This window comes from Ambystoma mexicanum, chromosome 6q (genome assembly GCF_040938575.1).
Source record: "Ambystoma mexicanum isolate Mex_15411 chromosome 6q, UKY_AmexF1_1, whole genome shotgun sequence".
NCBI lineage: Eukaryota > Metazoa > Chordata > Amphibia > Caudata > Ambystomatidae > Ambystoma > Ambystoma mexicanum.
In genome coordinates, this window is record NC_090937.1 from 1,527,539,130 (window position 1) to 1,527,565,987 (window position 26,858).

The window sequence follows — 26,858 nt, forward strand, 5'->3', positions numbered from 1 at the left end:
CACATGCTGAGGGCTCAGCAGAACCCTCACATAAGCATGCCGGCACACAATGCCCCAAACTCTGGACCTGGTGCTCCAGAACAATGACGGGGGCAGCACCCCGACAACTCACCGGTTCCCAGGGAGGAGGCACAAGGGGAAGGGGGGTGTAACGCCTTGGAGGAAGCTTCCTTCCCCACTTGTAAACAGCCCCTGGAAACCCAGGAACCAGAAACAAAATCTCCTGCCCCTGAAAGTCTGCCACCCAAGGAGCAGAGGGGGGGTAGGAGAAACAAAGGACCCAAACAGACCCATTTTGAGGAAGAGGTACAGATCTTCCAATTTGAAGGAGAGGGATACTCAGAGGATCCTGGGAAAAGGATCTTCTCCTTCAGATATGGGGTAACTCCTCCCAAAGAAAAATGGGTCCCAAGGGATTCAAATCCAGACTGGGAAATGTGGGGACTGAGCTAGTGCCGCCCATCATCTCATCCCAGAACCAACAACATCAAAATCCCCTGGTTCAAACCCATACTGGTGACTGCCTCCAAAAAGGGGTCAGGGGTGGCCCGGAACCGGAACCAGGGGGAACTCAAAACTTCTCCCATCTCTAATTGCCACCTTTTTCTTGCAGATTCCCAAGACTCCCCACAGAATTCTGCCCAAATCTCTTCTCTCTCCATGTCTAAAACTAAAAAACTAGCCCACCAGTTGTCCAAAAATGTGCATTATCTGTGCCCCCTTGCGGAGAAGGAGGGAAGATACTATGCCCCGGTTCAAGTACAGGGGCAGGGTACAATTTTGACACTGAAGGACACTGGATCCCAAGCTACCCTTCTGTCCAAAAAGGCCTTTGATGAACTAAATTCAGGAAGGGGGGAGAATTACCAAATTCCTCACACCTCTCTTCCTGGACAACTTCAGAACTTTGACGGGAAGGTAATTCCCATCGAGGGGACTGCGGATTTGGACATTAAAATTGGGCGACACAAGGTGAAACACCCGGTCTTAATAGTGACTCCAGAGGGCACCCCTTGTTTACTAGCGAATGACCTCCTGAGAAGGTTGTCACCCCTAATAGACTGTGCAAACAAGGTCCTCTGGACCCAGACTAGCCGACCAAAACATAGTGTCAACCATGTTAGTTTAAACGGCACATGCCACATGGTTGAACAAAAATCTGACCAAGTAAAATTTCACTTCCAGAACAACCAAATTCCAGACGTGACAGTAATAGCAGTAGGACAACAGACTGATGATGGGGGTCCTCTCTATTTCTGAAAATCAACCTTCCTTCCAGTCTAAGGTGGTATTCCAAACTGGAAGGAAAAACTCTGAAATTCTTTACCAATCCACAATCAGACATTCCCACTCCTATAGTCCAGAAAGATGTGAAATCAGCTCAGGGCCTGGCTGATATTCAGCAAATTGGAGAGCAGTTGTTCATCCCTGTTCAGTTAAATGAAAGGAAGGACTCTGTTCTCGCCCGAGTGTGTGTGAACAACGGTAAAAGCTTCATCAGCGAAGCCATGTTCCACCAACTCCCAAAAGATCCAGCCATTCCCACATTCCAACTGATAGACTAATGGGAAATGGATCTGGAGACACCCAATTCCAGACATCTCCTGCCAAGCAGGTGTATGCTCAAAATCTCCTTAGGCAACAAGAGCATAGTCCATAATTGTTGGGTCGTGCGAGAAGTCACTGCCACCTTTTACTTAGGCAGTGACATTCTCAATCGCTTTGCTGTTAGTTTGGACCTAATACACTTCAAAGCTTGGTCCAGCTTAGCGGATAATCCCTTGGGCCTTGATGATCCAGAGAAAGCATTTAGGTCAGCTCAACTGCTGCTTTATGCAGTTGAAATTCAGATTGGAGAGGAAGTCACCATCCCAGAAAGGACCCGACAATTCTCCCTGGAAGTGAGAGTTAAAAGAGGACAGAAATTAAAAAACCCTGATGCTTATGTTCATCTAAATGCTTCTCTCCAACAGCAAGGGTTGGGGGTAAACCCAACACCACTAGTCAATATAGAACATGACACCAGTCCAAGGACTGTTTTGACAGTGACAGTGATGACAACACAACACTAGACAGGATCTTTACCCGGCAGGGGGGAACTTCCTGGTGTACACTTCCTGTCCTTATGGTGAGGATGATGTGACTTGTGACTTCAGGAGGGATGAGATGATTTTCCAGGTCCATGAGGGCTGCCTTTCCCACCTGAAGCCACCAGTCCAAATCAGCACTCTGACCAGGGACTTCTCCACCCAGGTTTCAGGCAGATGGTTGAAGAGAGAGTCAACCTAGCTGATGCCTGTGTGGCTCTGGATCAGAAGCAAAAGTTGAAACAAGTTTTCTTGGATTTTCAAGATCTCTTTGCGATGGACTCATATGACAATGGTCGCACCGACATCCACACAACAACAATTCCCACGGACCCTGGCATGACTCCAGTGTTTGTGAAGCAATATTGCTTGCCTCTCAAATCAATGGAGTCTCTTACTGAAATAATTAAGAACTTTGAGTCCCGTGGGATAATCCGTCCAGTCCACAGCATCTTCAATAATCTGGTGCTGGGGATATTGAAGCCAAACGGCCAGTGGAGACTCTGCGCCGACCTTAGGGAGCTCAACAAACGGGTCCATACTTCCCGATTGCCTCTTCCCTACATTGACCAAGGGCTGGCCCAGATCCAGGGGTCACAGGTATTCACTGCAATAGACCTGACCAATGGATACTGGACTGTACCTGTCAGAAGGGAGGACCAATACAAGCTGGCTTTTACCTTTGGGGGCCAGCAGTACACATGGACCCGGACTCCCTTCGGATACATCAACTCCAGCAATGAGTTCAACATTTTCCTACATAAGGCCATGCCCAACCTGGGTGAGAGGTGTAACCTGGCTTATGTAGATGATGTCCTCATAAAAAGCTCAACTGTGGAGGAACACATAGCAGAGAATCGTTATGTTCTGACACAGTTGAGGACCGCCGGAGCAAAACCTTCCTTTCAAAAGGCACGGTGGTGTAAAACCTGTGTTAATTTCTTCGGGCATGAGATTACTCCTCAGGGTCCCTGTCCCCAGGAAAAGAAAGTGGAAGCACTCCAGAAACTGAAAGACCCCACAACTCTGCAGGAACTAAGGAGCCTACTTTGACTGACTAATTACAGCAGAAATTTCATTGAGGGCTACGCAGAGATCACCAGACCCCTGATTCATCTTTTGAAGGGGGGTGGTCAAGTGGGAATGGGGTCCAGAACAATCCGAGGCAGTAAGACAACTCAAAAGAAGCCTCTCACAAGCGCCTTGCCTAGCTTACCCTGTCAGAAACAAGGAGTTCTTCTTGGAGACAGGGTTGTCTAATACATGCTTGACTGCAGTATTATACCAAAAGCATGACAAGGTCAATAAAGTAATCTCCTATGCGAGCAAAACTTTATCCTCTGTAGAGGAAAAATTCAACGATTGGGAGAAGGCACTCCTGGCAACGGTGTGGGCATTGAAGAATTACCGCCCGTTTATCCAGGGGGAACACATCATAGTGGAGACTCCACACCAGCCTCTGCAATATCTCCAGAGTGACAGAATCCCGGCTGGAAATGTGAGTAATTCCCGAATTCCTTCCTGGATTCTGTCAATGCAAGGCTTTCCTGTGGAGGTCAGATATGGCCAAAACAAGAAGAGTCCCCTCGCGCAAGGTGTGGCTGACTTGCATGATTGTGCCAGAGAAAACTGTCTCAAGGACGAAAGTCTAAAAATCAAGGACAACATGGAGGCATACCTTAATTCGGTTTATAGTCATTTAGAAAAGTCAATTTTTTTTTATTACATTTTTTATTCGAAATGGGGGTTTCCCCCCCCAATCCCCCTTTTTTTTTTTTTGGTTTTACCCATTTTTTTTTTTCCCGGACCCCAAAATAAATATATAATTTAAAAAAAATCCCTTAATTCCCCCCACAAAGTCTTTGAAGAAGACAAGTGTGAGGGAATGCCCACTGTCTATGTGGATGGATGCTCTTACCATGTTGACAACAATGGGGAAAAATAACTGGTGGCCGGCGTAGGGAATGCATGGGTGAATGAGACCCCAGAACCCTCCGCTGGGTACAAGATTGGTCCCCGAAGTAGTCAAGTGGCAGAGTTGATGGCTGTGCATCAAGCCATCCTCACTGCTGTCCAACATCAACTCCACGAACTGGTCATAATCACAGATTCAGATTATGTACGGAACGGGTTCGTGGAGCATCTGGTTAACTGGAAAACCAGAGGCATGTTATGTGCTAATAACAAACCCTTGAAACATGGGAAATTAATTCAAAATATTGATGATCTGGTCACCTCAAATGGGATGACCATCTACTGGTAAAAGATCAAGGGACATTCCAAAGTAGAGGGACCAGACAAAACTGGAAATGACTTAGCTGATCAGCTGGCCAAAACCGGGGCCATCCAAGGGGATCTAATAGAGATCGAGTCCCTGTTGGGGGAAATCCAGGTCACTGCTATCACTAGGTCCCAGACAAATGCTCACAATGATCTTTCAACTGCACAATGGAGTAAGGAGACCCCAGATGCTGATTTGATTACGGCTCAAAAAGGGGATCCAATAATTGGTAAGTTTTATCAACACATTGAGGACCCTGAGAACTTTCTCCTGACGGATACCGATTACATTGGGAAAGAGGACCTCAGAGTGTTGATGAAATGTCCAAAAATGTTCCGAATCCAAGACGGTTTGTTGGTGAGGAAATCCCTAGCTGGCCATGATCAGTGGGTGGTTCCTACCTAATTCCGAAGCCTGATGTTAACTCACGCCCATGATGCAGCCACAGCCGAACATAGGGGGTTTCATACAATACTTGAAATCTTAAGAGAGGTTGCATACTGGACACACATGGGGCAGGACCTTGACCAATACTTGAAGGGATGTCTTGTGTGTGCAAAATTTCAGCTGACATCCCTCACACACCGTGCCCCTCTCCAAAAGAGGGGGATGACACTGCCATGGTCCGATTTGTAAGTAGATTTCATTGGGCCCGTGATTCGCTCCTCTAGGGGAAATAAGTACATGTTGACCATGACATGCCTATTTACTAAATGGGTGGAATGTCTCCCGGCCCCAAACTGCAAGGCAGAAACAGCAGCTCCTCTGATGATCAACCACATCTTTTCGCGTTTTGGACTACCCCAAAGGATCGAGTCAGACAGAGGTAGCCATTTCACCAGCAAAGTAATGACCAAGATGTGGAAGATACTTGGGGTTAAAAGGAAGCTACATATTGATTACCGGTTAGCCTCTAGTGGTGCAGTAGAACAATACAACAAAACCATTGTGAGCATATTAAAAACATTTGTGGCAGATTCTGGGCCAAGTTGGGATATTCCATTACCTCTTGTCCTAATGGCCATCAGATCTACCCCTTCATCTGTAACTAAATTGTCACCGTTTGAGCTGATGATTGGACGCAGGATGCAGCATCTGCTCTACAGGACCCAAGAGCAGATATTGATCAATGCCTCCACAACTCATGAGTATGTTGAAAATTTAAGAAAACACCTTCAACATGCTTTTGCCTATGCTCAGCGAAATCTAGAAAGATCAGCCGACAGCATGAAGACCCACTATGACTTAAAGACTACCAGAAAAGAATACAATGTGGGAGACCGGGTCTATCTATACAATTTCCAAAGGAACCAGGCCAAACAGCGGAAATTTCTGCCTACCTGGAAGGGACCTTTTGCAATTGTAGACAAGATCTCACCGGTCGCCTACAAGATCCGCATCCCCAAAGGCAGTTTGGCAGAAGGGGAAGATAAGTGGGTCCATATTAATAAGCTAAAGTGTTGCCATCCTAGGTACACTTTGCAGCAACTGGAGGAGTGTTCTGGAACCCCAGTGTGGGCCACTCCAGATCCATAAAATTCCAACCCCAAAATATTCCTCACATAGTCTATAAAATACTATAATGCAAATATCTACTGATTTATAAAATGTACATGTCCACCCCACTACATTAATAGTGGTGGGGAGATGTCTACAAATATGTTTTTGCTTTGTCATCCTAGGAAGAGAGACCATGGAGACTGACCAAGGAGGACGACCCGGGGACCGTTAGCAAAGATCCAAGGGGCCCGGAGTATCGCTCAATACTCCCATCAGGACTGGCAAGGAGAACCGATCGATCCACCCCTGATGGAGGAAAAGATGCTGCACTTTGCCATTGTGAAATCCGAAGTGATGAGGCTGACATCCCAGTATTGCAAATTTCCATTGATGGAAGATCAACTCCCATCGCAAGAGGGGGGGCTTTTGGGATGTCTCAACCCACTAGTCTAGGCCCTGTAACATTACTGTGCACTGCTGGCAGCAGAAACATCATAATGGCTGCCGGAAAGCATGCTGCTCACTAGAAATGACCAGAAAGTGTGCAGTGAAAAGCTGAAAAATAGGCCGCCATCCACTTTTGCCTATGTCAGTGTTAACACAGGAGACCACTGCCAAAACCCATCATTTGGCTGCCCACAGAGAGAAACCATTGCAAAAGAAACAAAGCTGTTTTCAAAAACTCCATTTGTATTTGGTGTCAAATGTGCGAAAATCAGGGCTCACAAACCACCAAGAAAGATCCCACCTCCTTGTTGGGTGGTCAACATCATTCTGCTTCAAGAATCTACATAAATATAAAGTCCACAGAAGTATATGTTATCTGAACAAAGTCCACTTTTGAGGATTGCTTGCTGGAAGAAATCTGTCAAAAATGGGTGTAATACCGTTACTCACCTCTATCAGAAGCCGGCGATTTAAGACCATTTTGTGTAAAGTTGTACATTGAACGCAAACTATGTCAAAGAAAGACTTGCTATCAGAAGCCTAAGAGGTGGAGACAATTTAAAACTATATTCTGAAAAGGCTTGAAGTAAGAAATTGTTTGATGTATGTGTTAAAAATGTGAGTTATATTATAAGATAAGACAATTTTTAGACTTTGGGTTTCATAGTTAAAAGTTTCCCACACTGTGCTGCAAACAAATTCCACACCTCTCCCTGGCCTGTTGCTCTGAGTGAAAACAATGGAGCCCTTGAGCTGAATCGAAATGCTAATTCTGGTGTGACTGACAACAAACTTCTCTGCCAGGAAGAAGGACATGTGACCCTCTTAGTCAGCCCAGCTCTGGAGGCGGACCAGACTGAAATGTGGATTTAACATTGGAGTAAATATATGTTTTAGAAAAATGCTTATAACAAATTGCACTGAACTGACAAAAATGTGAAACTTTGAGATTGTTAAAATGAAAAATTCACTCACAGTTTAAGACTAAACTGAAATCCGTGCGATGTTCTGAGACTAAACCCCGGAATTTATTCATATTGTACCTGCTATGTTTATGATAGGAACATGAGAAATTACGGAAATGTGCTCAGATGAGGTGTGCATGCATATATAAAAATTGGTGCAGAACTAATATTGAGAAACCCACCAAAAGCGCAAAAAAATTGTCATTTCTGAACCAAAGCTCTTAGGAAGATGAGAGTTGAACAGAAACGTACCTTAGGCAATCTGTAATGTAATTTATGTAGTATTAACATGTTGTGTATATTGTAAATATGTGTTTTATGAAAAATAAGATATACTGTACAGGGACAAAGGGGGGGTTTCCCCTAAGCCATAAACATGACACAGGATGGCACACTGCTCCCTTCTCCAATCAGGGGACAGGGAATCCTCTGACCTATCAGATTCTTAGAGGGTTGGGCATAGAGAATCAGCCTCCCCACCCACTTTGGAAATACATAAATAGGGACTGCTGAGGACAGACAACACACACACTTTCCACTTCTCAACTGATTTATTGGCGAAGCACCCTGCAGGAAGATCCAGACATAGAGCCAGAAACCAGACTCCAGAACCAAGCTCTAGAACCAAACTCTTGAACCTTGAAGTAGAGAGGCCTAACCCACAAGCTGAACCTTTTTCACCTGGCCTTCAGAACCTTTTGCAACTTGATCCTAAGCCCTAAACTTCCAAGGGGCATCTCATAATCCAACAGACTGTCTGAGCTGTTTTGCAATTCTAGCTAAGAACCCTGTGCTAGAAACCAGATCCAGACCCAGAGAGCAGAGCTGTATCCAGAACCCGTCAGATCCAGTCCAAGAGGCCGCGCAGACACCAGTGCAGTGCTGAGAGCAAAACCCAGTGCCTGATCCTGCCTGGTGGTGAGAGAATCCCAGCCAAACCCTTGAACAGATCTTTGACGGGGCCCACTCCATTTCAAAGCCATAGGAGTGAGTATCTAGTCTAGAACTGTCCATAATCATCTCTTAATTTAAAGTAACCTAATCCAACCACTCTAACCTATCCATAACTGCATTATTGAATCTCTTTTGTCTATCCTAATTTCTTCTCTCCTCCACATAATCCTTGATAATTGTAGCATCAATCATCTATGCGCTGATATTTTTCTGAAGAGGACAAGTGTGTTGACAAACAGAAGTCAGAGGGGAGGCGCTGCTGTTCTGGTGGCTGCCCGTTGAGTGTCTTGCTTCTTCATAGCTCCTTAGTATAAGCCTATCCTTGTTGGTAAATCTTTAAAGCGCGTCTTTCATTTTGAAATCTTGACTTTGTTTCTAAAAAATTTACCTTCACAAAAACCTCTAACATTTGAACATCACGTCCTAGAACCAAAATGTAACTGTCATTTTTAAGCTAAGATCCTATAGTTTTGCTGTAATCGCGTTTCACGCACGCAGAAAAATTGCAGCGAATTGCAATTTAGCTCCATTTCACCACATGTCAAAATAGCTATTTCTTGTTTTCAACTTCTGAAATTCGTTTTCAATCTGATAATCATTCATGAATCATTGCTAGTGTTGACCTGAACCAATCCAAAGTAACTCTCACTTATCCGGAATCTCCTTTAGTGAATTAAAATCATTTGGCATATTTTCCCCTTCATTGCAATCACAATCAAAAGCATTTTGGCCGGTTTTAAAATCATTCCTGTGTCTCTCTGAGCTTGCTGGGGGTACTGGGATTGAATGGCATTATTGATTGTATTCCTGAAACCTGCAGGCCCTCATTTCCACCTCTTCATATTGCATAGTGGGAGGAGCGAGTAATAACAGGGGGAAAGAGTAATTATATTGTCTTTTGGTTGCATTCATATCAAGTTTATTTCTGTGTTGAATTATTTCTTATCATTGCATTTCCTTGAACCATACAAAGTATTCTATGCTACCTTATCCTTCCTATTCCTACTCCTAAGTGATTAAAGAGATTGTTGATATTGTAATATCACCCATTGCTGATCACCGTTCATATTCATAAGTGTGCTATTCAGATATTATTCTATTCATAAAAGTGTGATATATATATTGTTCAATTCTTCAAATAAATATTTTAATTTACAAAACAAGCCTACTTCTTGGCTCAGTGAGGTCGGGGAGATTCAAAGAGAGGGACGTTATATAAGGGTTCATCATCCAGATTTAAAGAACTTTGACATAAAAATATATAAATAAGGGCTTCCATTGGGCATCCCATACTAGGCATTGACTTAGTTGGAGTGCTGGATTGAAGTCACTTAAAGCTAAGCTTATACTATGTTGCATTGGCCAACCACTTGTCACTAACTTGTAATTACACTTTTGATATTTTTGGAGGTGGTCACAGGAGGAGCCATCAGATAGTGTTTGTCCAATAAATGTACTAATCCATTATATGATCTATATGTAGTTCACCTACGCCACTAGTCCCATATCCAGTCAGCCTGAGTAACGCGAGACTGGGCTCTCGCTTCCTCTGTAACAAGATGACAATCAGGCCTCATGCTCAACCGGCCTCTCACAGCCTGATCAATACCCAGACTATTATCCCTCGTACTGTGCTCACTGACTCCAACACAAATGCTTGCTCACCTGCCACTATAATTCCATTACCTGGAGCTTCAAACATAGATACTCTAGCCATCAAAGGAGCCCTTATCAATGCACGATGCACCATCCATGTTAGCTCACACCCTCGACATTGCCAACCAACTAGACTTCCTTGCCATAACAGAAACCTGGTTATACCCAGCGGGAGGACCAACCCTATCCTTGGCTCTCCCAGATAACTATACGATCATCCGAGCTGATAGAGGCACTGGCAAAAGTGGGGGAGTGGTGTTCATAGCCAAATCACACCTGGGTCGCAGAGAAGTCCCCAGAGCTTGTTTCCCGTCAGCCGAACTTCTGTCTGTTAAACTCCCTATCTCAGCCCGGACTCTTTTACTGCATCTTATTTACCAGCCCCCTGGCTCTATTTCTTCCTTTGAGGAAGGCATTCATCTCCACCTGTCCCAAACACCAAACTAGTTTCTCAAATTATACTATTGGGAGATCTCAAACTAAGCCTTCATGACTCTAATGACTCTAACGCCACCATCTTATAAAATTCTATCACTCAACTTGTTTTCAAACATCGCATTAATGAACCCACACACAATAAGGGCAGAACTCTGGATTGGCTGGCTGACCTAAACTGCACCCATTCTTTAATAAAGCACCCTGTGCATGGTCAGACCACCATTGCATCACCTTCACTATACAGGAGAGCCCCCATTTCAATACCAGTGCCGCCATCGACCCACAAACCATGTCTAGAAATAACCGTAATATAATATTAGACAACCTAATCCCCTTACTACAGCCCATCACTGACCCTTTTAAAAATTCAGACAAGGACCCGTCCTCATTGGTCGAATCATACAACTGTACCATAGAACAAGCCTTAAATAAAATTGCTCCCAGTAAACTAAAAAAGGCTAAACCTTCAGCCCATTTAAATAAATGGTTTACAGCTGACCTAAAATCACTCCATAATGCTAAAAGATCCTCCAAAGCCAATTGGAGAAAAACACCTACAATCACTAACAAGGAAAAGTCCATTACTGCCACAATAACTTATCAAGCAGCTATTCTCAACACCAAAAGAGAAATCTACAATGTCAGAATTCAAAATGCAAAATCTGGCACGAAAAAGCTCTTTGCTATGCTAAGGGAACTGGTGTCCACTGCACCGCCTACAGAAGCCAGCATAAAAGATGAGGCCTGGTGCGTGAATATCTGGAAGGCCTTATCTGACAAAATAGACTTACTTCAAGCCAAAGTCGAGACTAAAAAGAACAGCATAGCATTGATCTCTAAATCATGTAAAGTACCTGAACCTCAATCTCCTTCATGCCACCCTTTCTACTTCTCTCCAGTCACTACGAAAGAAGTTGAAAACATCATCATTGGTCTAAAACCGTCAATATGCCAGGGAGATATTTGCCCAGCCTCCGTTATTAAGGATGGTGCAAACAATCTAGCTCCATTCCTCACGGCCTTAATTAAGTCATCCTTCAAAAGTTGCTCACTCCCTAACAATCTTAAAGAGGCATGGGTTATGCCTCTCCTCAAAAAACCTAACTTAGATCCATACATACCTACTAATTACAGACCAATAACAACAGTCCCTTTCCTCCTAGAAATACTAAATAGGGCGGCCTATCTACAAATACAAAGACACTTGGAGGACAATTACCATCTAGGCCTGCGTCAATCTGGTTTTAGACCTAAGCACAGCACTGAAACCACCCTCCTGGATCATAAAATCCAAATGGATAAAGACAAAGGTAATCTGGCAATCCTTCTTCTGCTGGACCTCTCAGCAGCGTTTGATCTCGTCGACCACCAGATCCTAACCAAACATCTGACCACAGCTGCAGCCTTCTCTCCGAAAGCCGCTCTTTGGTTAGGGTGTTGACCTGAACAGAGGGTGTCAGGGAGGAGAGGCAGTCATTGTGGACCTGGAAGGTCACCTCATTCCTCCTGATGTCAAGGTCACCTCTTCCCCCCGTAAGGGCAGGAAGAGTACACCAGGAAATTCCCACATTGCCGGGGGAAGATCCTTTCTGGCGGTATGTTATCGTCATTGTTATTGTCAATGTCATATTAGTCATTGGGGATTGGTCCTATCAGTTCATTTCCTAGATCCATGAAAAAATGCTGGTCATCAACCGCCATTCCAATAATGGTGCCTGCACCCAGAGTGATACTCCTAAGGTCGCTGTTATCAATCACTATTGGAATAGTGCTGTGTTACATATTAACTAATGGTGTTGGGTTTAACCCCAACCCGTGTTGTTGGAGATGGGCATTGAAGTGTACATATGCGTCTGGATTTTGTAGTTTCTGTCCTCTTTTAATTTTTATGTCAAGTGTGAATTATCGGGTCCATCTTGGGATAGTGACCTCCTCTCCAATTTGAACTTCAACCGCATACGGCAGCAATTGGGCTGACCGAAATGCTTTTTCAGAATAATCAAAGCCCATTGGATTGCCCCCCCAGTCGGGTCCAGGCCTTGTATTTTATAAGGTCCAAATTAATTGCAAACCAATTGAGAATGTCACTGCCTAAATAGAATGCAGCAGGGACATCTCGCACGACCCAACAATTGTGCTCTATGCTTTTGTCACCTATGGAAACTTTGAGCATACACCTGCTAGGCAGGAGAGGTTTGGAATTGGGAGTTTCCAGGCCCATTTCCCACTTATCAATTAATTTAAATGTGGGAATGGTTGGATCTTTTGGAAGTTTCCTGAACATGGCTTTCCATTGTTCAATCACACTCTGGCGAGAACAGACTCCCTTCCCTCATTTAACTGAATAGGGAGGAACAACTGTTCTCTTATTTTCTGAATGTCAGCTAAGCCTTGAGCTGGTTTTTCATCACTCTTGATTATAGGATTTGGATTTTCAGAATGGGAATTGGTATAAAATTTCAAAGTATTTCCTTCCAGTGTGGAATGCCACTTGAAACTGGAAGGAAGGGTGATTTTCAAGAAAGGAGAGGAGTTCCCATCACCAGTTTGTTGTCCTACAGCAATTACTGTAATGTCAGGTATTTGATTATTTTGGAAATGAAACTCAATTTGATCAGATTTTTGTTCAACCATGTGGCATGTGCCATTTAAACTAACATGGTTGACATTTTTTTAAATTGTATTAGCCGGTTAGTCTGAGTCCAGAGAACCCTATTTACAGAACCTCTCAGGGGAGACAACCTGTGCAGGATGTCATTCCCTAATAGACACAGGGTCCCCTCTGGAGTCAAGACTATGACCGGGTGCTTCACCTTTTGTCACCCAATTTCTATTTCCAGATCTGCAGTCATGGGAATCTCATTCACGTTGAAGTTCTGGAGATGTCCAGGAAGAGGGGTGAAAGGGATCTGGTGTCTCTCCCCCCTTCCTGAATCGAGCTGCTCAAAGGCCCTTTTTGACAGAAAAGTGGCTTGGGATCCAGTGTCCACCAGTGCTGAAAATGCACATTGCCCTTGAACTCGGACGGGGGCGTAGAATCTACCTTCTTTCTCCTTCAATGGGCAAAGGTAATGGGCCTTTTGGGCAAGCTGGGGTGTCAATTTCTTTATTTTGGACTGCGACAATGTGGAGTTTTGGACAGTTTTCTGCAAAGGAGTCTGGGAATCTTTAAGAAAAATTTGGCATCCTGAAATAGGTGGGATTTCGAAATCCCCTTTTTCCCTTAGCTCTGTTCTGCCCCCTCTTACCTGGTGGCAGTCACTAGAACCAATTTGTGGGGAGGATCCTCCATCAATATTTCGTTCTCTGGGTGACAGTACTGGGGTTCAGGGATGGGCGATTGTGCATCAGTCCCCACACCTCCCCAGTCTAAATTCTGGTCTCTTGGGACCCATTTTTCTTTGCGAGAAATTCCCTGTACCTGAAGGAGAAGATTTTCTTCCCAGAATCCTCCAAGGATTCTTCCCCTTCAAATTAGAGGACACTGACTTCCTCCACAAAATAGGTATTTTTAATTTCTTTGTTTCTCCTACCCACCATCTGTTCCCTGGGTTGCAGATTTTTGGGGGAAAGAGATTTAAGTTCTGGTTCTGATGTGTCCATGGGCTTTTCACAGGTCAGGAAGGAAGCTTCCTCTAGGGCTTTGCACCCTCCTTCCTGCGGAACTGGTGGGCTGCCGGGATTCTCTCGCCGCCAATGTTCTGGGGTGCTAGACCCTTGGTTTGCAGGGTTCTGAGTCACCATGTTCATCTGAGGGTTCTGCTGATCTGCTGAGCCCTCAAAATGCGACTCAGGTCCTGAGTGAGGATCTGGACCTTTGCACTCCAGTTGGGATACCCACTACAGCTGGTATGGGGGCCTTTGCTCAAACCTAGGTTGTTCTTGGGAAGGGTAACTATCCCTTCTCCCGGAGTACCCTGGGTACTGGGTATTCCCTTAGCAACCCTCCGCCCTTGGCTTCCCTCTCTCAGATTGGGTGGTCTGGACTCCTGAAAGTGGGGAGAGAAAGGAAGGTTGTCCTGTAGGTGGGGGTTTGGAAGGTACAGAGGGAAGAAACTTAACCCAGGATTTGGAGGATTACTGCCCTCCTGAGGGAAGTTAAAAGGGAGGTTTCCTGGGGCAGTACTCACATTGTTGGATCCCCCCTTGGGCTGGGGGAGTCCACACGTACCCCAAGATAGGTCTGTTGCCCTTATACCTGGGGCTGATATAATTAGCAGGGTTAGAGGTCACATTAGTGGGATTACCTACCTCACTACCACCTGCTGCTGATTGATCAGAAGGCCTTTTTTGTCTCTGATTTAGCTGGTTTTGGGAAGGTGTGTTTTAGCCCCCTCCCCATTTATATGTCCAAAATGGGGGCAACCTTAACCTCCACCACCTTAGCAGCCGCGAGGGTGTTGGTTGGTTTGGGTGTTTTTGTTTGGTTTTTGGTTTCTGCAGGTTTTTGGACCTCATAGATCCCGGTAGCCTGCTCTATTATGCAGTTCATGGTCCTGTTGTTGTGAAAATACCTTACCAGCTGTGTCATTATATATTTTTGGAGCACATTAAAATAGGTGGTTATAAATTCTCTACTATTCATGCGCACCCACCTGGTAGTTTGCGCAACAGGCACATTTTAGCACCTGCACAAATTCTCTTGGGGCCTGATCCTCTGTGCACTGCAGATTGTAGGCCGCTTTGCAAGCCTCCTGGTGGTTTCCGTGGGCAGAAAAGTGCTTCAAGTTGGCCGCCTCTTAGGTGACCACCTTGAATGGTTCTGGTCTTCCAGCCCCACAAAGAAGCTGGAGTACTCCAGAGAGAACATCCATTTGGCATAGTCTATGAAATTCTGGCTATTTTTGATGTTAAACGAGTCCATCATCTGTTCATATAGATCCAGATGCTCCCAGACAGAATATTTTGCATATTTGTGATATAGGGTTATACACATTCCTAATAGCCTTAATCTGCCTAATGGGGTCTTCCATCAGAGCTCTCTCTGGAGTCATATACAACTCGCTCAAGGCTTGATGTAATAGGCCACCATCTTGCCATGCATCCACGTTCATGGCAGTGACCTGTTGCATCATTTCTACTAGCCAGGCCTCCTCATCTTTCACTGCCCATTCCCCTCTGACAAATAATTTGTGCAGATGGTGCTGCCTAGCCATGTTTATCTCCACTAAGGTCATTATAGAAGAGTGTTCTTCCTTTATTAAATTATTTATATAAGGATAAACCTTTTTCTGTTGCTTTTTGTCTAGTTCAGGGTTGATTTTACTTTATTTTTACACACAGGCCTGATACTTAGCGTCTAGATTTTGGGAGGTGCTTTTACAGTGTAACACAGCTTTCAAAACACAAAAAGTATCACTACTTGTTCTGGGTTAGCCTGCTGTGTTAAGATGTCATGTTTGGAAACACTATCCCAATCCCAGCAACGAGCCCCCACTGTGTTAGGGATTTTAAAGATGCGGCACAATCCAGACCAGGACACTTTCTACTGGCCAGGGATGCGGCGCACAATTAAAATGCGTTTATGTTTATTTCCTTCAGATTCAATTTTTGAGAAGGCAGCCAACCCGTCTCACACAACCCCTTAATGTACACCCTGTGTCGCAATGGACCATGAACCAGGCCGGTGTATAATAATGACATATGTATTTATTTATTTTTATGAATAGAAATAAAAAAAATCAATATAGGGCAGCAATCAGCAGTGTGGTGATAATTACACAGGAAAATGATAGAATACACTTAGTTTAACCTTCTAACCTCAGATACACAATGCACAATTGCAAGAAAGCAAGATTACATTTTGTTAGTGCTTTTAAGTGGCACCACAGTTAAACATTCCCCCTGCAACACTCTCTGAAACCCCTGTTAACCAAATTGTGCGTGGATGGAGAGGAGTAGCAAGGAGTGAGGTATATTAGACACAAATCAGAATGAAAATCCGAACTACCACCTCTGAAAGGGAGGCCAAAATTGGATTAAGCTCCTTTGAAAACGAGCAAAATGGCACTCAGAATTACAGAATAGTTATTTTACATGTGCGGTTGAATGGATAATACAAGATCATTTGAGGCTGTACTAATGAGACAAGAAAACGTACAAGCTACAAGGCAATTTACTGACAATGGGCATACAGTTTAGAAAATCGACTTTGGAAGGAAAAAAACAGTGCAGCAAGAATCACACATGGCAAAATTGCATTTGCTTCGTTTGACGGGTTAAAAATAGCAAAACGGCTTGGAAAATGGGCTAAACAGACATAATCAGAAATCGGTATTTAATGCTAAAATACAAAGGCACATAACAGGTATGATATGAAAGTGAAAGTGTGACTCTGGATGGGGGCAGTAAGGATTCTTTGTAGAGAATAAATTGAATGTTCTAATGAAAGCAGTTACACAGGCAAAATCTGTTTTAAAAGAAAAATTACAGGTTATACTGAGAATATTTTTTTAGTGGCTAGATTATTAAACAAAGACACTGCCTGCGAAAAGGTTAAGTTGCAATGTTAACCTATTCACGCCGTGTGCCTCTTTATATGGGAATTAATTAATGTATTCCAAATAGTACTAAGGACTTATACAACGGACTGAAATGATTTGGAGAGAATGGCACTTACACATGAAGACTAACAGAGTGTTTCTTAAGGACAGGGTACACAGAGGATTCTGGCAGTTTTAAGAAGTTACTGGGACACTTATAGGATTTCTTATAGGGTTTCATATGGGGTTGGGCAAATGGCAAGATAACAAAGCACTGGATGCAGCTTTTTGGTTACTGGGGAAGGGTAATACTAACAAAACGCACTTGAATGCAATAGTTTTGACAGCCAGCCAGGCCTCTGGACATGGGACAAGGATCTGGTCACTTGGGCAACAGCGGCTCTCCTCTAGGGACTCCGCGAGGCAACCGTGCTCTGGTCTGCATGGACAGCGGGGTGCATCTGCTGGGCAAAGCAGATACCGGGGTAAAGCAGGACTGGTCACTGGATAATCCCAGAAGGGTTCAGCAGCCTTTCCCCCTTTCTTCCTAGATTATTGGGATTTTTGTAGGGTTTTAATTCTGGATAGCAGTTCTGCCTGGATAGGAGGTACTGCATGGATTAGGATCAGCTACCCCTGGCCTGGCACTGGAATCTGGAATTTTGCAGGGTGAACGTGGAATGCCTGGATCTCTGGAAGTTGCTGCTTGGATTTTTGAATGCTGGATTTTTTTTAATGTCCTGAATTTTGAAGGCCCCCTCCTTATTTAACGTGAATGACATCAGAGTATTTTTAATATGTGGGCAGAACTAAGCTGGACATACCTCTAAAATTGGATAGGTCAGCCAGAGGAGGTTGCCGCCTCCCTGTAAGCAGATTGGACTGAAAGAAGTGACTCAGTTTTAGTGTGTGTGTTTTTATGAGGTGCTTTGTTATACCAGTTACTTTTGCCAAAATCAGTTATTGAGCAAAACACTCATATTTATAAACGTCACCCTTATAAAAATACCATATTTCACATGGAGCATACTATAAGTTTGTACAATGCTGTTTAGCCCTTTTGAAAATCTTTTGCAATTTCTATGGCAAATATTACCGCTAAAAATCTACAAATGGGTACACTGAAGCTTATCAATATCTGACATATTTGCATTTAAGTTTCATAACTGTAGCATGTACGCTTCCCCCAGAAATTACACTTGAATGCCATTCACCTCACCCACATGCTAGGAAGATCCACATTGCGCAAAAATTACATTCAAGCGGTCAACATTTTACATTACTGCTTCTTTAAATTACTGAAATAAATGTCTTTATATGAAAGGTCTTTTTAATCACATGGGCCGGCTCTGTTAAAAAAAAGTGGGCAGTCCTTTCAATGCCTCAGCCAAATGTCTTGCTCTGGTCAGCTTTGCCCAGAGGTTGCTATGACTCCACTTTGACCCTAGGCAGTTGAAGCTGAGGAGAGGTGTCAGAGGATTTCACACTTTAGTGACAGGGCTGTCCATTGTCCCAGGCTGCAGCAATGTCGCTGTGTCTGATGAAGTTGCCACTTCCCACACCTCCAGGCCTTTCATATGGAAAAGGAACTTCTTTCCCCATGGGACTGACACATTAGAAGTGCTTGCCTTACAAAGACAGATTTGACAGCGATTTCTGAGCCTAGCCAGGATGTTTAAGTTCTTTTTGCGGGGAAAAATGAACTACACAGAGTAAAATTTACCTATATTTTGGCAGCTTTTTGTCCCAACATATACAGTATGTTATATAGTAGTTATTTCCATTGAGCCTGTACAATATCCTCTCAAAACTATGCAGAACAGTTCAACACAGGTTCATTTTACTTTCCCTGGTCATTTCCAAATGCGATTTTCCTCACATCTGTATTCTGAACATTTCCACAGCTCTGGTCAATTTCTAATACACAGGGATCTGTTCAATAAAAGGGTTCTTTGAAACTGACATAAGCAAAGGGAGAAAGAGAGAGCTTCTTGTGAGGGATTTTGCCTGTGTTACTTTATTGCAAGATTAAACGCTTGCTGTACGGCCTGAAACTAATTTCTTTGCTCTTTCACAGATTTTGCTTGACACAACATGCCATTCGATGAGGAATGCCCCCATTTGCTGGTGTACAACCTGAATATGGATGAACATGGCTGTGTTTTACTAAAACCCACGCTAGGTGATGTTCAAAAATGCAGATAGCACCAGTGCAGAGTCGTTTTACATAGCACATTTTCTTTGGCAGTTCAAAGTCTTGAGCTGGCAGCATAGCAGCACTGAGCCAGGCTGCTTGTGAATTCTTCTTTTTGGTGCAGATGAAGAAAATAACTGCAGCCATTCTCAGGGTGTTATATGTTCCATCTCACCCCATATGTGCTCAGCAGAGCCAGCACAGCCATTATTTTTGTAACTGCAAAACACAGTTTTGATGATGCCAGGGAATAAGGGCTTAGCAGAGCCAGTGCAGCCATTCTTCTTGTAACTGCTGAAAATGCAGTTTGGTGGTGCAGGGGTGTTCCGCTGGGCTGGTAAATGTACCCCACAATATGCACAAGTAAACAACCAATTTAACAAGACAATATAGATTAAAGATGTCATAACAACGTGTACCCATGAATAACCCTCAATGGAATTAACACACATAAATTAATTCACACATAATCATAGTCCAATTAATAAGGATTTTAAGCTAGTATGTAACGCAGGCCTTGTAATCCTTTTCTTTGAAAACCAACAAAGAGAGAGGATGAGGTTTAATCACCCCAATCTGCGGGACCTTAAATAAACCTCAGGGTCCCCACCAGAATCAGTAACCGGTTTCGATGTAATTGGTCAACTTTACCACATCTTCTTCAGAGTGATAACACTATAGAAGAAAATATATGTATATGTATTCCCAAGTTGCTGTTTATTGAATTTTTCCCAACTTTATTAGATGTGTTACTCATTTAAATACAGGACGGAAAATAAACCTGAGCTGTAATGAAGGTATTAATGGAAATGCCCTACTACACAAATAGTGGCAAACTCCTCAGGTGTGCACAGACACACCACACATTACTCACAATAACATGGCCTGGAGTTCAATAAAAGCTGCATAAAGAACTGAGAACCTTATTTCTGATTGAAAACCTAAAACAAACTTAACTGAATAGATGTGCTGTACAGTTGGGTCGCATACCTTCAAAGTTATATGCATTTCATATGCAGCCAAAAACATTAGACTTCTACAACGTGTACCAAAAACGTTCCTCACGTTTTAAGCCAAGGCACTACTGCTGTGTGTGCCTCTGTAGAAATAAATGCCAAGACCGGTGATAGTTAATTGAGGCATGAACTATTAAAAGCAGAGGTGATAATGTATAAACATCTTACACGTGGCAGCGTCGCATCCTCTATAAAGCAGCGTGAAATGGGGGAAACATTTATTCCTATCAGATTTTAAAATTCACCAGCCGCCACTGCATCCCTACTACCCTGCAAGATCTCCTAGAGGTTATATAGTTCTTAATTGTAGGCTTCTACTGTCATGTCTAAGGCACTTTCTAAGGGAACTCACAAAGGTCATGTCCATTTCTAAGTATCTGCTTCTGGGACTTCCTAATGGTGCTTGGTTTTCTGTTTCCCTCACTCTGTGGTCAGTTTTCCAAAATATTACCACTCGAGTTTCTCTCTGTCCCTCTCTCTACCTGAACCATTTCTCGTTTTTTTTTGCAATACCTCTCAATTTATCACCACATGTCTCTGTTGAATCTTACTGATCTCCCTTTCTCTCTCCCTCTCTTCCTCTCTCTCTCTTTACTTCACTCTTCCCTGTCTACACACTTATCTCCCTCCATTTCCTGATCTCACTTCCTACTTCTCTCTCTCCTTCCATGTCCTGGTCTCACCACACTCCTTTCTCCCTCTCCTCTCTATCCCTCTACTACTTTCCACCTACTGTTCAATTTCTTCGCTTCCAACACTGCTTCTATCGCATTGCTCCCAGTATCCTTCTGACACTCTCTCTCTCTCACACTAAAATGTACACACGTCACACACACCAACACTCTCTCAAACCCTCTGCTCTCTCTTAAACACTCCCTCACATCTACACAACACACCATCCTCTCTCTCTCTCACATACAGTACTTTACCTGCACTATCCAAAACACTGCGATAGTCTCTGCACCACTCCTTTCCACCTCCCACCATCCAGTGCTTGGTCTTTTAGTCCTTGCACACATCACCAGATGACCCTTCAACTCTGTCTGGCTTGATGGGGTTTTTATAGCCCAGCTAATCCTGTTATATTTCTCTTTCTCAACTTCATTCTCGATCTCCTTCCTGGACATGGGACTGGGTCAGCGAAGTCTCCAAAGGCTTACTTGCCATCCCATCCTCTTTTTGGTCACTGGCGGGATCAACGCTGCAGCCGGTGCACACATTTTGTGCTTGCTGTCTCCATCTTCATTCCCCGATAAGTTATCCTGGCTCTTCTTGCTCAGAGTTCATCCACTGGTGTGGAGTTGGGATTTATTGATCATGGCATTTGGATATTCGCAACCGCTCAGCTTGTGATAACTAGGTTGTTTCTGAGGCTCTGCTCCGGCTTTTTTCTTCTGCTGTCTGTGTATTTCTGGGATAAGTATTTCTGAAATACAAGCACAAGAGCCCTGGCCACAACAGAGGCTGATAAACATTGCAGAGGAGGGAAAGTGGCACACATGGTGTCACGCATGTTCATGCATTACATGGATGTTTTCTTAGGGGAGATGTTTGGTGTTGTCCAAGGTGGTCTGTATGGCTTGGGGTTTCCTATGTTCCTCATGATGTGGCTTGAGGTGTATTATCCACCTCCTATGCTGTTTTGGAGATGTGGCAGGGTCGACAGGATTTCAGTTTAGTAGTGTGTTGGTGTGGCAGGTCGAGGTCAGGGTGTGGCAGACGCAGAGGTGCAGGATTGTGCTTGGATGTGGCAGGCCTGAGATCTGGGTGTGGCAGACTCGGGCAAGAGGAGTTGTATGCTTTTATGTTTTGGCTGCGAGTGTAGGTAATGATTGCTCTTTAATGGGGCAGGATGGTGCTGGGTGTGGCAGGATTAGGTGGGATTGTTCAGTGTTAGAATGCCAGGCATCCAGTCTGTGCCTTGCACAGAATTATTTTGTCTGTGCATGCTACAGATTTATTTGGTTTAAGTCTGAATGAGTTCTAAACTCTTCCTTTTTATATGTTAAGGAGGTGAGAAGTGTTGTATCCTGTAGGCCTGAGCTATGCTGGTGAAACATGGAACATGGAACCTAGGGGTCCCTAGATTCCAGGAGTGAGGGTTGGAAGGGACTTCAGGATGGGAGCCGATACCTGGTGGAAGATAATACCTTACTCCCCTGCTTAACCACTTACCTTGTAGCCTGCAACTATTAAAGATTTTCCTTTTGTACATACCTGGGCCCTGCGTTGTTCCTGCGTGCTACCTGACTCACTTAATACCCAGGATACTACAGTTGTCTACTCATTATTTTGAAGTACAAGACAATACAAAATATTTTGGAAAAGGGAGTGCAGAGTAGCGGTAGTGTGCAACTTGGGGGGATGGTGAGCGTATTCTGGTATTTTGCCCAGGGTTCAATATTGTGTACAAATTGCCCTGGCAGAAACCACTGCAGTCTGCCTTTAAGTGGGAGACCCTCATCCGCTGCCAGTTGTGGCTTGCCTTCTACATGCGCAATGCATGCTTTTCTGCTTTCCATGCCTCTTGTGTACGGCACACCTATGTTTACACGCGCTGGATTTGTGACTGCTTTCTCACTGGATTTCAGGTCACATGCTATATTTTACAGGACTCTGATCTTCCTGTTTGTTGGCTTCGGCTTTGTTGACCAGGAGGGTGGAACAAGCTGTCACCGGCAGGTTACTGAATGTGGTTCTACGGGATATACCACTTGCTTTTTCCAATGGTTAATGCAATGTGCTCACTCTTTGATGTATGATCAGGTTTCTTTCATGTGCATAATGGAATGTGAAGCAAAGCCAGGCATGGCAAGCTGGATGGAAAAGGTTTGTAGCGGGGAGGGAGAATGGTCTTAAAGCACTTGTTGGGAGATAGGCTCTCCTCCTTCCTTGCTGACAGAACCTTGAGCACCTTTGCTGGTGAAACCGCTGCACCACCCGAACCACTCTCTTGTGGCATTCCAAAATGGTCCAGCCCCTCCCCCACCCTCTACAATGTCTACACCAAACCCTTATTCAACCACCTTGACTCACCTGGTATCTCCTATATGAACTGCGGGGATGATACCCAAATCCTGGTCACCCTCTCTGGTGAGTTCACCCAGGACAGCCTCAAAGTCAACACCATCTGTGAAATAATCCAAGCCTGGATGTCAGCACACTTCCTCTATTTGAATGATGAGAAAACTAAACTGAGCTCCTCATTTCATTTTTGGAAAACCTGCCTGCCTTTCCCAACTTGACAATGCTTATAATTCCTTCATTATAGACAGCCACACCACCCTTGTCACACCAGCTGTCAAAACCATGGGTGTCTACCTTGACGCGACACTGAATATGTCACGACAGGTCAACCACATTGCCTCCACTTTTGCCTATGCCACAAAGCCTATCCAGGCGAGTAATCCCTTCCTCTCCTCTGACAAGCACCTCTTAATCACCCAAGCTCTTATTGGCTCCGAATTAGAATATTATAACGCCCTTCTCTGTCATACAACTGAAAAAAACCTAAATAAACTTAAAATCGTACAGAACAATGCCATTTGATCTGCACTGGACCTGAAGAAGTACAACTATATCTCTGACGCCAGAGGAGCCGCCCACTGGCTCCCCGTCAGGGAAAGGACCACATTTAAAGTCCTCTCCATTTCTCACTGGTGCCTCTCTAACAATGCACCATCATACCTGTCCCAGCGTCTAAACAGACATACACCGGCAAGACCTCTGCGACCCTCACACAGCCACCGCCCCAACACTCCAAGATTTCTTCAAAAGAAGACAGGAGGAGCCAGTTTCCCAGCGTGCGCTGCTTCCCTCTGGAACAACTTTCCACTATACCTGCACTTTGCCACCTCCTACTTCGCGTTCAGAAAAAATCTCAAAACCCACTTGTTCCACTAATCTCTGTATCCCCCATTCTCTGCTGAACTGTTCTTACTTCTGTATAACTAGCGCCTAGTAAATACATAGGTGTACGCGGGCACAACAATACACATTTTATATACTTAACTGCAACAACTCCTGCTTACCTGAGTTTGAGATCACCCTGGTGCACCTATGTGGGAAATGCATGTGGAATCAAAAGGCAAAAGTCAGGATTTCACCCTAGGAAGAAGGACTAGGTTATGGTAACTTTAAACACACACAAGTAAAGGGAGCCCATAAAATGCTGGTGCACGTTTTTTCCCGGTAAGCCAGCAGTGTTTACACTTTTAAATGGGTGCAGTCAAAAGACCCTATATAAACTATCAATATTCCTAAGCAGCCGTGTAACTAAAAAAATAAGTGTTTTAATAATATCAAATGTTCTTTTAAAATATAAAACAGATCCCTTAAACATATATAAAGAGTCTTTTTTAATTTGCATTTTTACTTATTACAAACCTTTTAGCAATACTTTAATATCTCCATCCATCACATAAAATTCATATCAATATAAAAACACATTTCCAGATGTATCAAATTCAGCATCCAATTCATCTCTATTTGTCAAAATAAGAATAAAATTTCACTGTACTAAAAACCTCGTCCCAAGTTTAAAATGTCCCTTTAGGTTTCCTATCATATACTATATTGAAATATGATACTGCTGCTAAATACCCTCCCAATAAGAGGCTCCACCAAACAGTGGGCGTTAAAGTGCTCACGTTGTTCAAGAAGCTCTTAAAGTGCTTAGCTCTCAATGTTGTTACCAATATGCCAAATAACAATAGGTAGTGCACATTTTCAACCTTTCCCATTTGTTTACAAAGCTACATTGCACCTGGTTATAGTGATTAATTCGAATTACATTATGTCAAAAGACATAATGTCGGAAAAAAAAGTGAAAAAAAATATCGAATGTCTTTTTTTGTTTGTTTTTTGTTCGAAATGGGGGATTCCCCCCAACACCACCCCCCTTGTTTTTGTTTTGGTTTTACCCTTTTTTTTTACTTACGGAAGCCCAAAAAAACATAAATAAAAAAATAAAACATTCAAATTTTTTTTTCAACATTTTTTTTCCCGACATTATGTCTTTCGACATAATGTTTTCGACTTTTTAACTGCACACCATTGCACGTCTCTAGGTCTTGTACAAGTTCTTACAGACGGCACTTCTTTGGTTGGAAATAGGTTCAAAAGGATCCCCATAAACCGAGACCTGTAGCACTATAAGGGGATTTGGTTAAATATTTTGTGGTAGTACCAAAAGCCCTGGTTTCGTGTCTTGGATGATAGAATAATTTAAATGTATTTGCTTTTTTCGATGTCGCTATCTAATCTGATCTCCAAAGTTTCAATTTTACCTTGTTCGGGTTTATTCTTAAATCCTCTTCACAGGCACACACCCTTTCTAACAGGTCTCTACAATATAGTTTTCATTTCCTCAAAGTTCTGTCATGACCCATTTCCATTTCTTTTATTAATATAGCAAAAAAAGGCAAAGGAGTTTCCAAGGTACATTTCCTGTTCAAGGCCAACAACCTCCATTCGGCCATTGCCTTCAACTGAATCAGCTTCAGCTTGTACCTAATCACTTCAATTGGGGTGGTTCTTGGCAAGTCCAACACCTTCTTCCAAAACATCCTTTCAACTACAGACCATATAGAGTGAGGAGCAAAAAACAATGATTTAGAGTTATATGTGAATACCTTGGTGGTTTTTAATTTATTAAACTCCAACAGCAGTAAAATCAAGAAGCGACAGAATTTTTTTATTAAGGAGCCTTGTCTGACTAGCCTACATTGTTGCCTTATTTTTTTTACAATTTCTTCTATTTTAGCCTCAATCTTGCTAATGTTAATACAGTCTCCCAAGTATTTAAATGACTCCACCTGTTGGATACATGATGACCCCAAACACCAAGAAAACTTCAGTCTGTGCCTTTTTTGTGATTTTTCCAAAATTATAATCTTCGTTTTGGCTGTATTTATTGCCAAATCATTTTCTTCTACATATTCCTCTAGTTTTTTTTAACTGACATTGGAAGCCAATCGTGGTTTGGTCCATCAAAACGAAATCGTCGGCATGTAGCAGCCAACTAATTGGACTACCTCCAAACCTTGGTGGAAAGCACTTTGCCTGGGTTCGTTTCTCAACCATGCCTGAGAAATGAAGGTTGACAAGTGCTGGTGCTACAGGGCATCCTTGTTTGAGTCCCCTGAATGTGTTTATCTCATCTAATGAAATACAAGTGCTAGTCAACCTTACCCTCAGACTAGTCCCTGAATGTAAAGCCTTCAGTTGCTCCAGGAGATCATCTGAGCAATACCACTTTGCAAGTGTGTCCCACAACCTGGTCCTGCTGACACTATCAAATGCCTGTACCAAGTCTACAAAGACAACAAGTCCTTGATCTTCTTTCCAATGCTCTACCCTTTAACAGTGTGATATTTGGACTAGTTCCTAAACCACAAACTAATCCAGTTTGGAAAATGTCAAGGTGGTTCTGCCTCGCAGACCGCTCATTCAATCTCGTCAACAGACATGACCCAAAAATCTTTCCACTAACATCCAGAATGGCAATAGGGGTTGATCGTTTTTAGGTTCGTCCCTATTGCCCCTCTTGAATATTGGAACTAAAATTGGTTGTCTCCAGGAATCAGGTATATTACATGAGCCTTCAAGTTGCTCAAATAAAACCTATCAAAAATGAGCCACGCCTCCGGTTCTGGCTTTAACATGGCGTTTGTTAGGCCATCAGGAACAGGCTCACGTGAGGCACTTGCTTTCATAATTAGTGTCAATATGTCTTCTGTGTTATTCGTAACATGCCATTTACCCAATGCCCTGTTTCCTCTACACCAGGTGGTTTATTTTCAGCAGAATACAGCGCTTTGAAACAATACACCCAAGT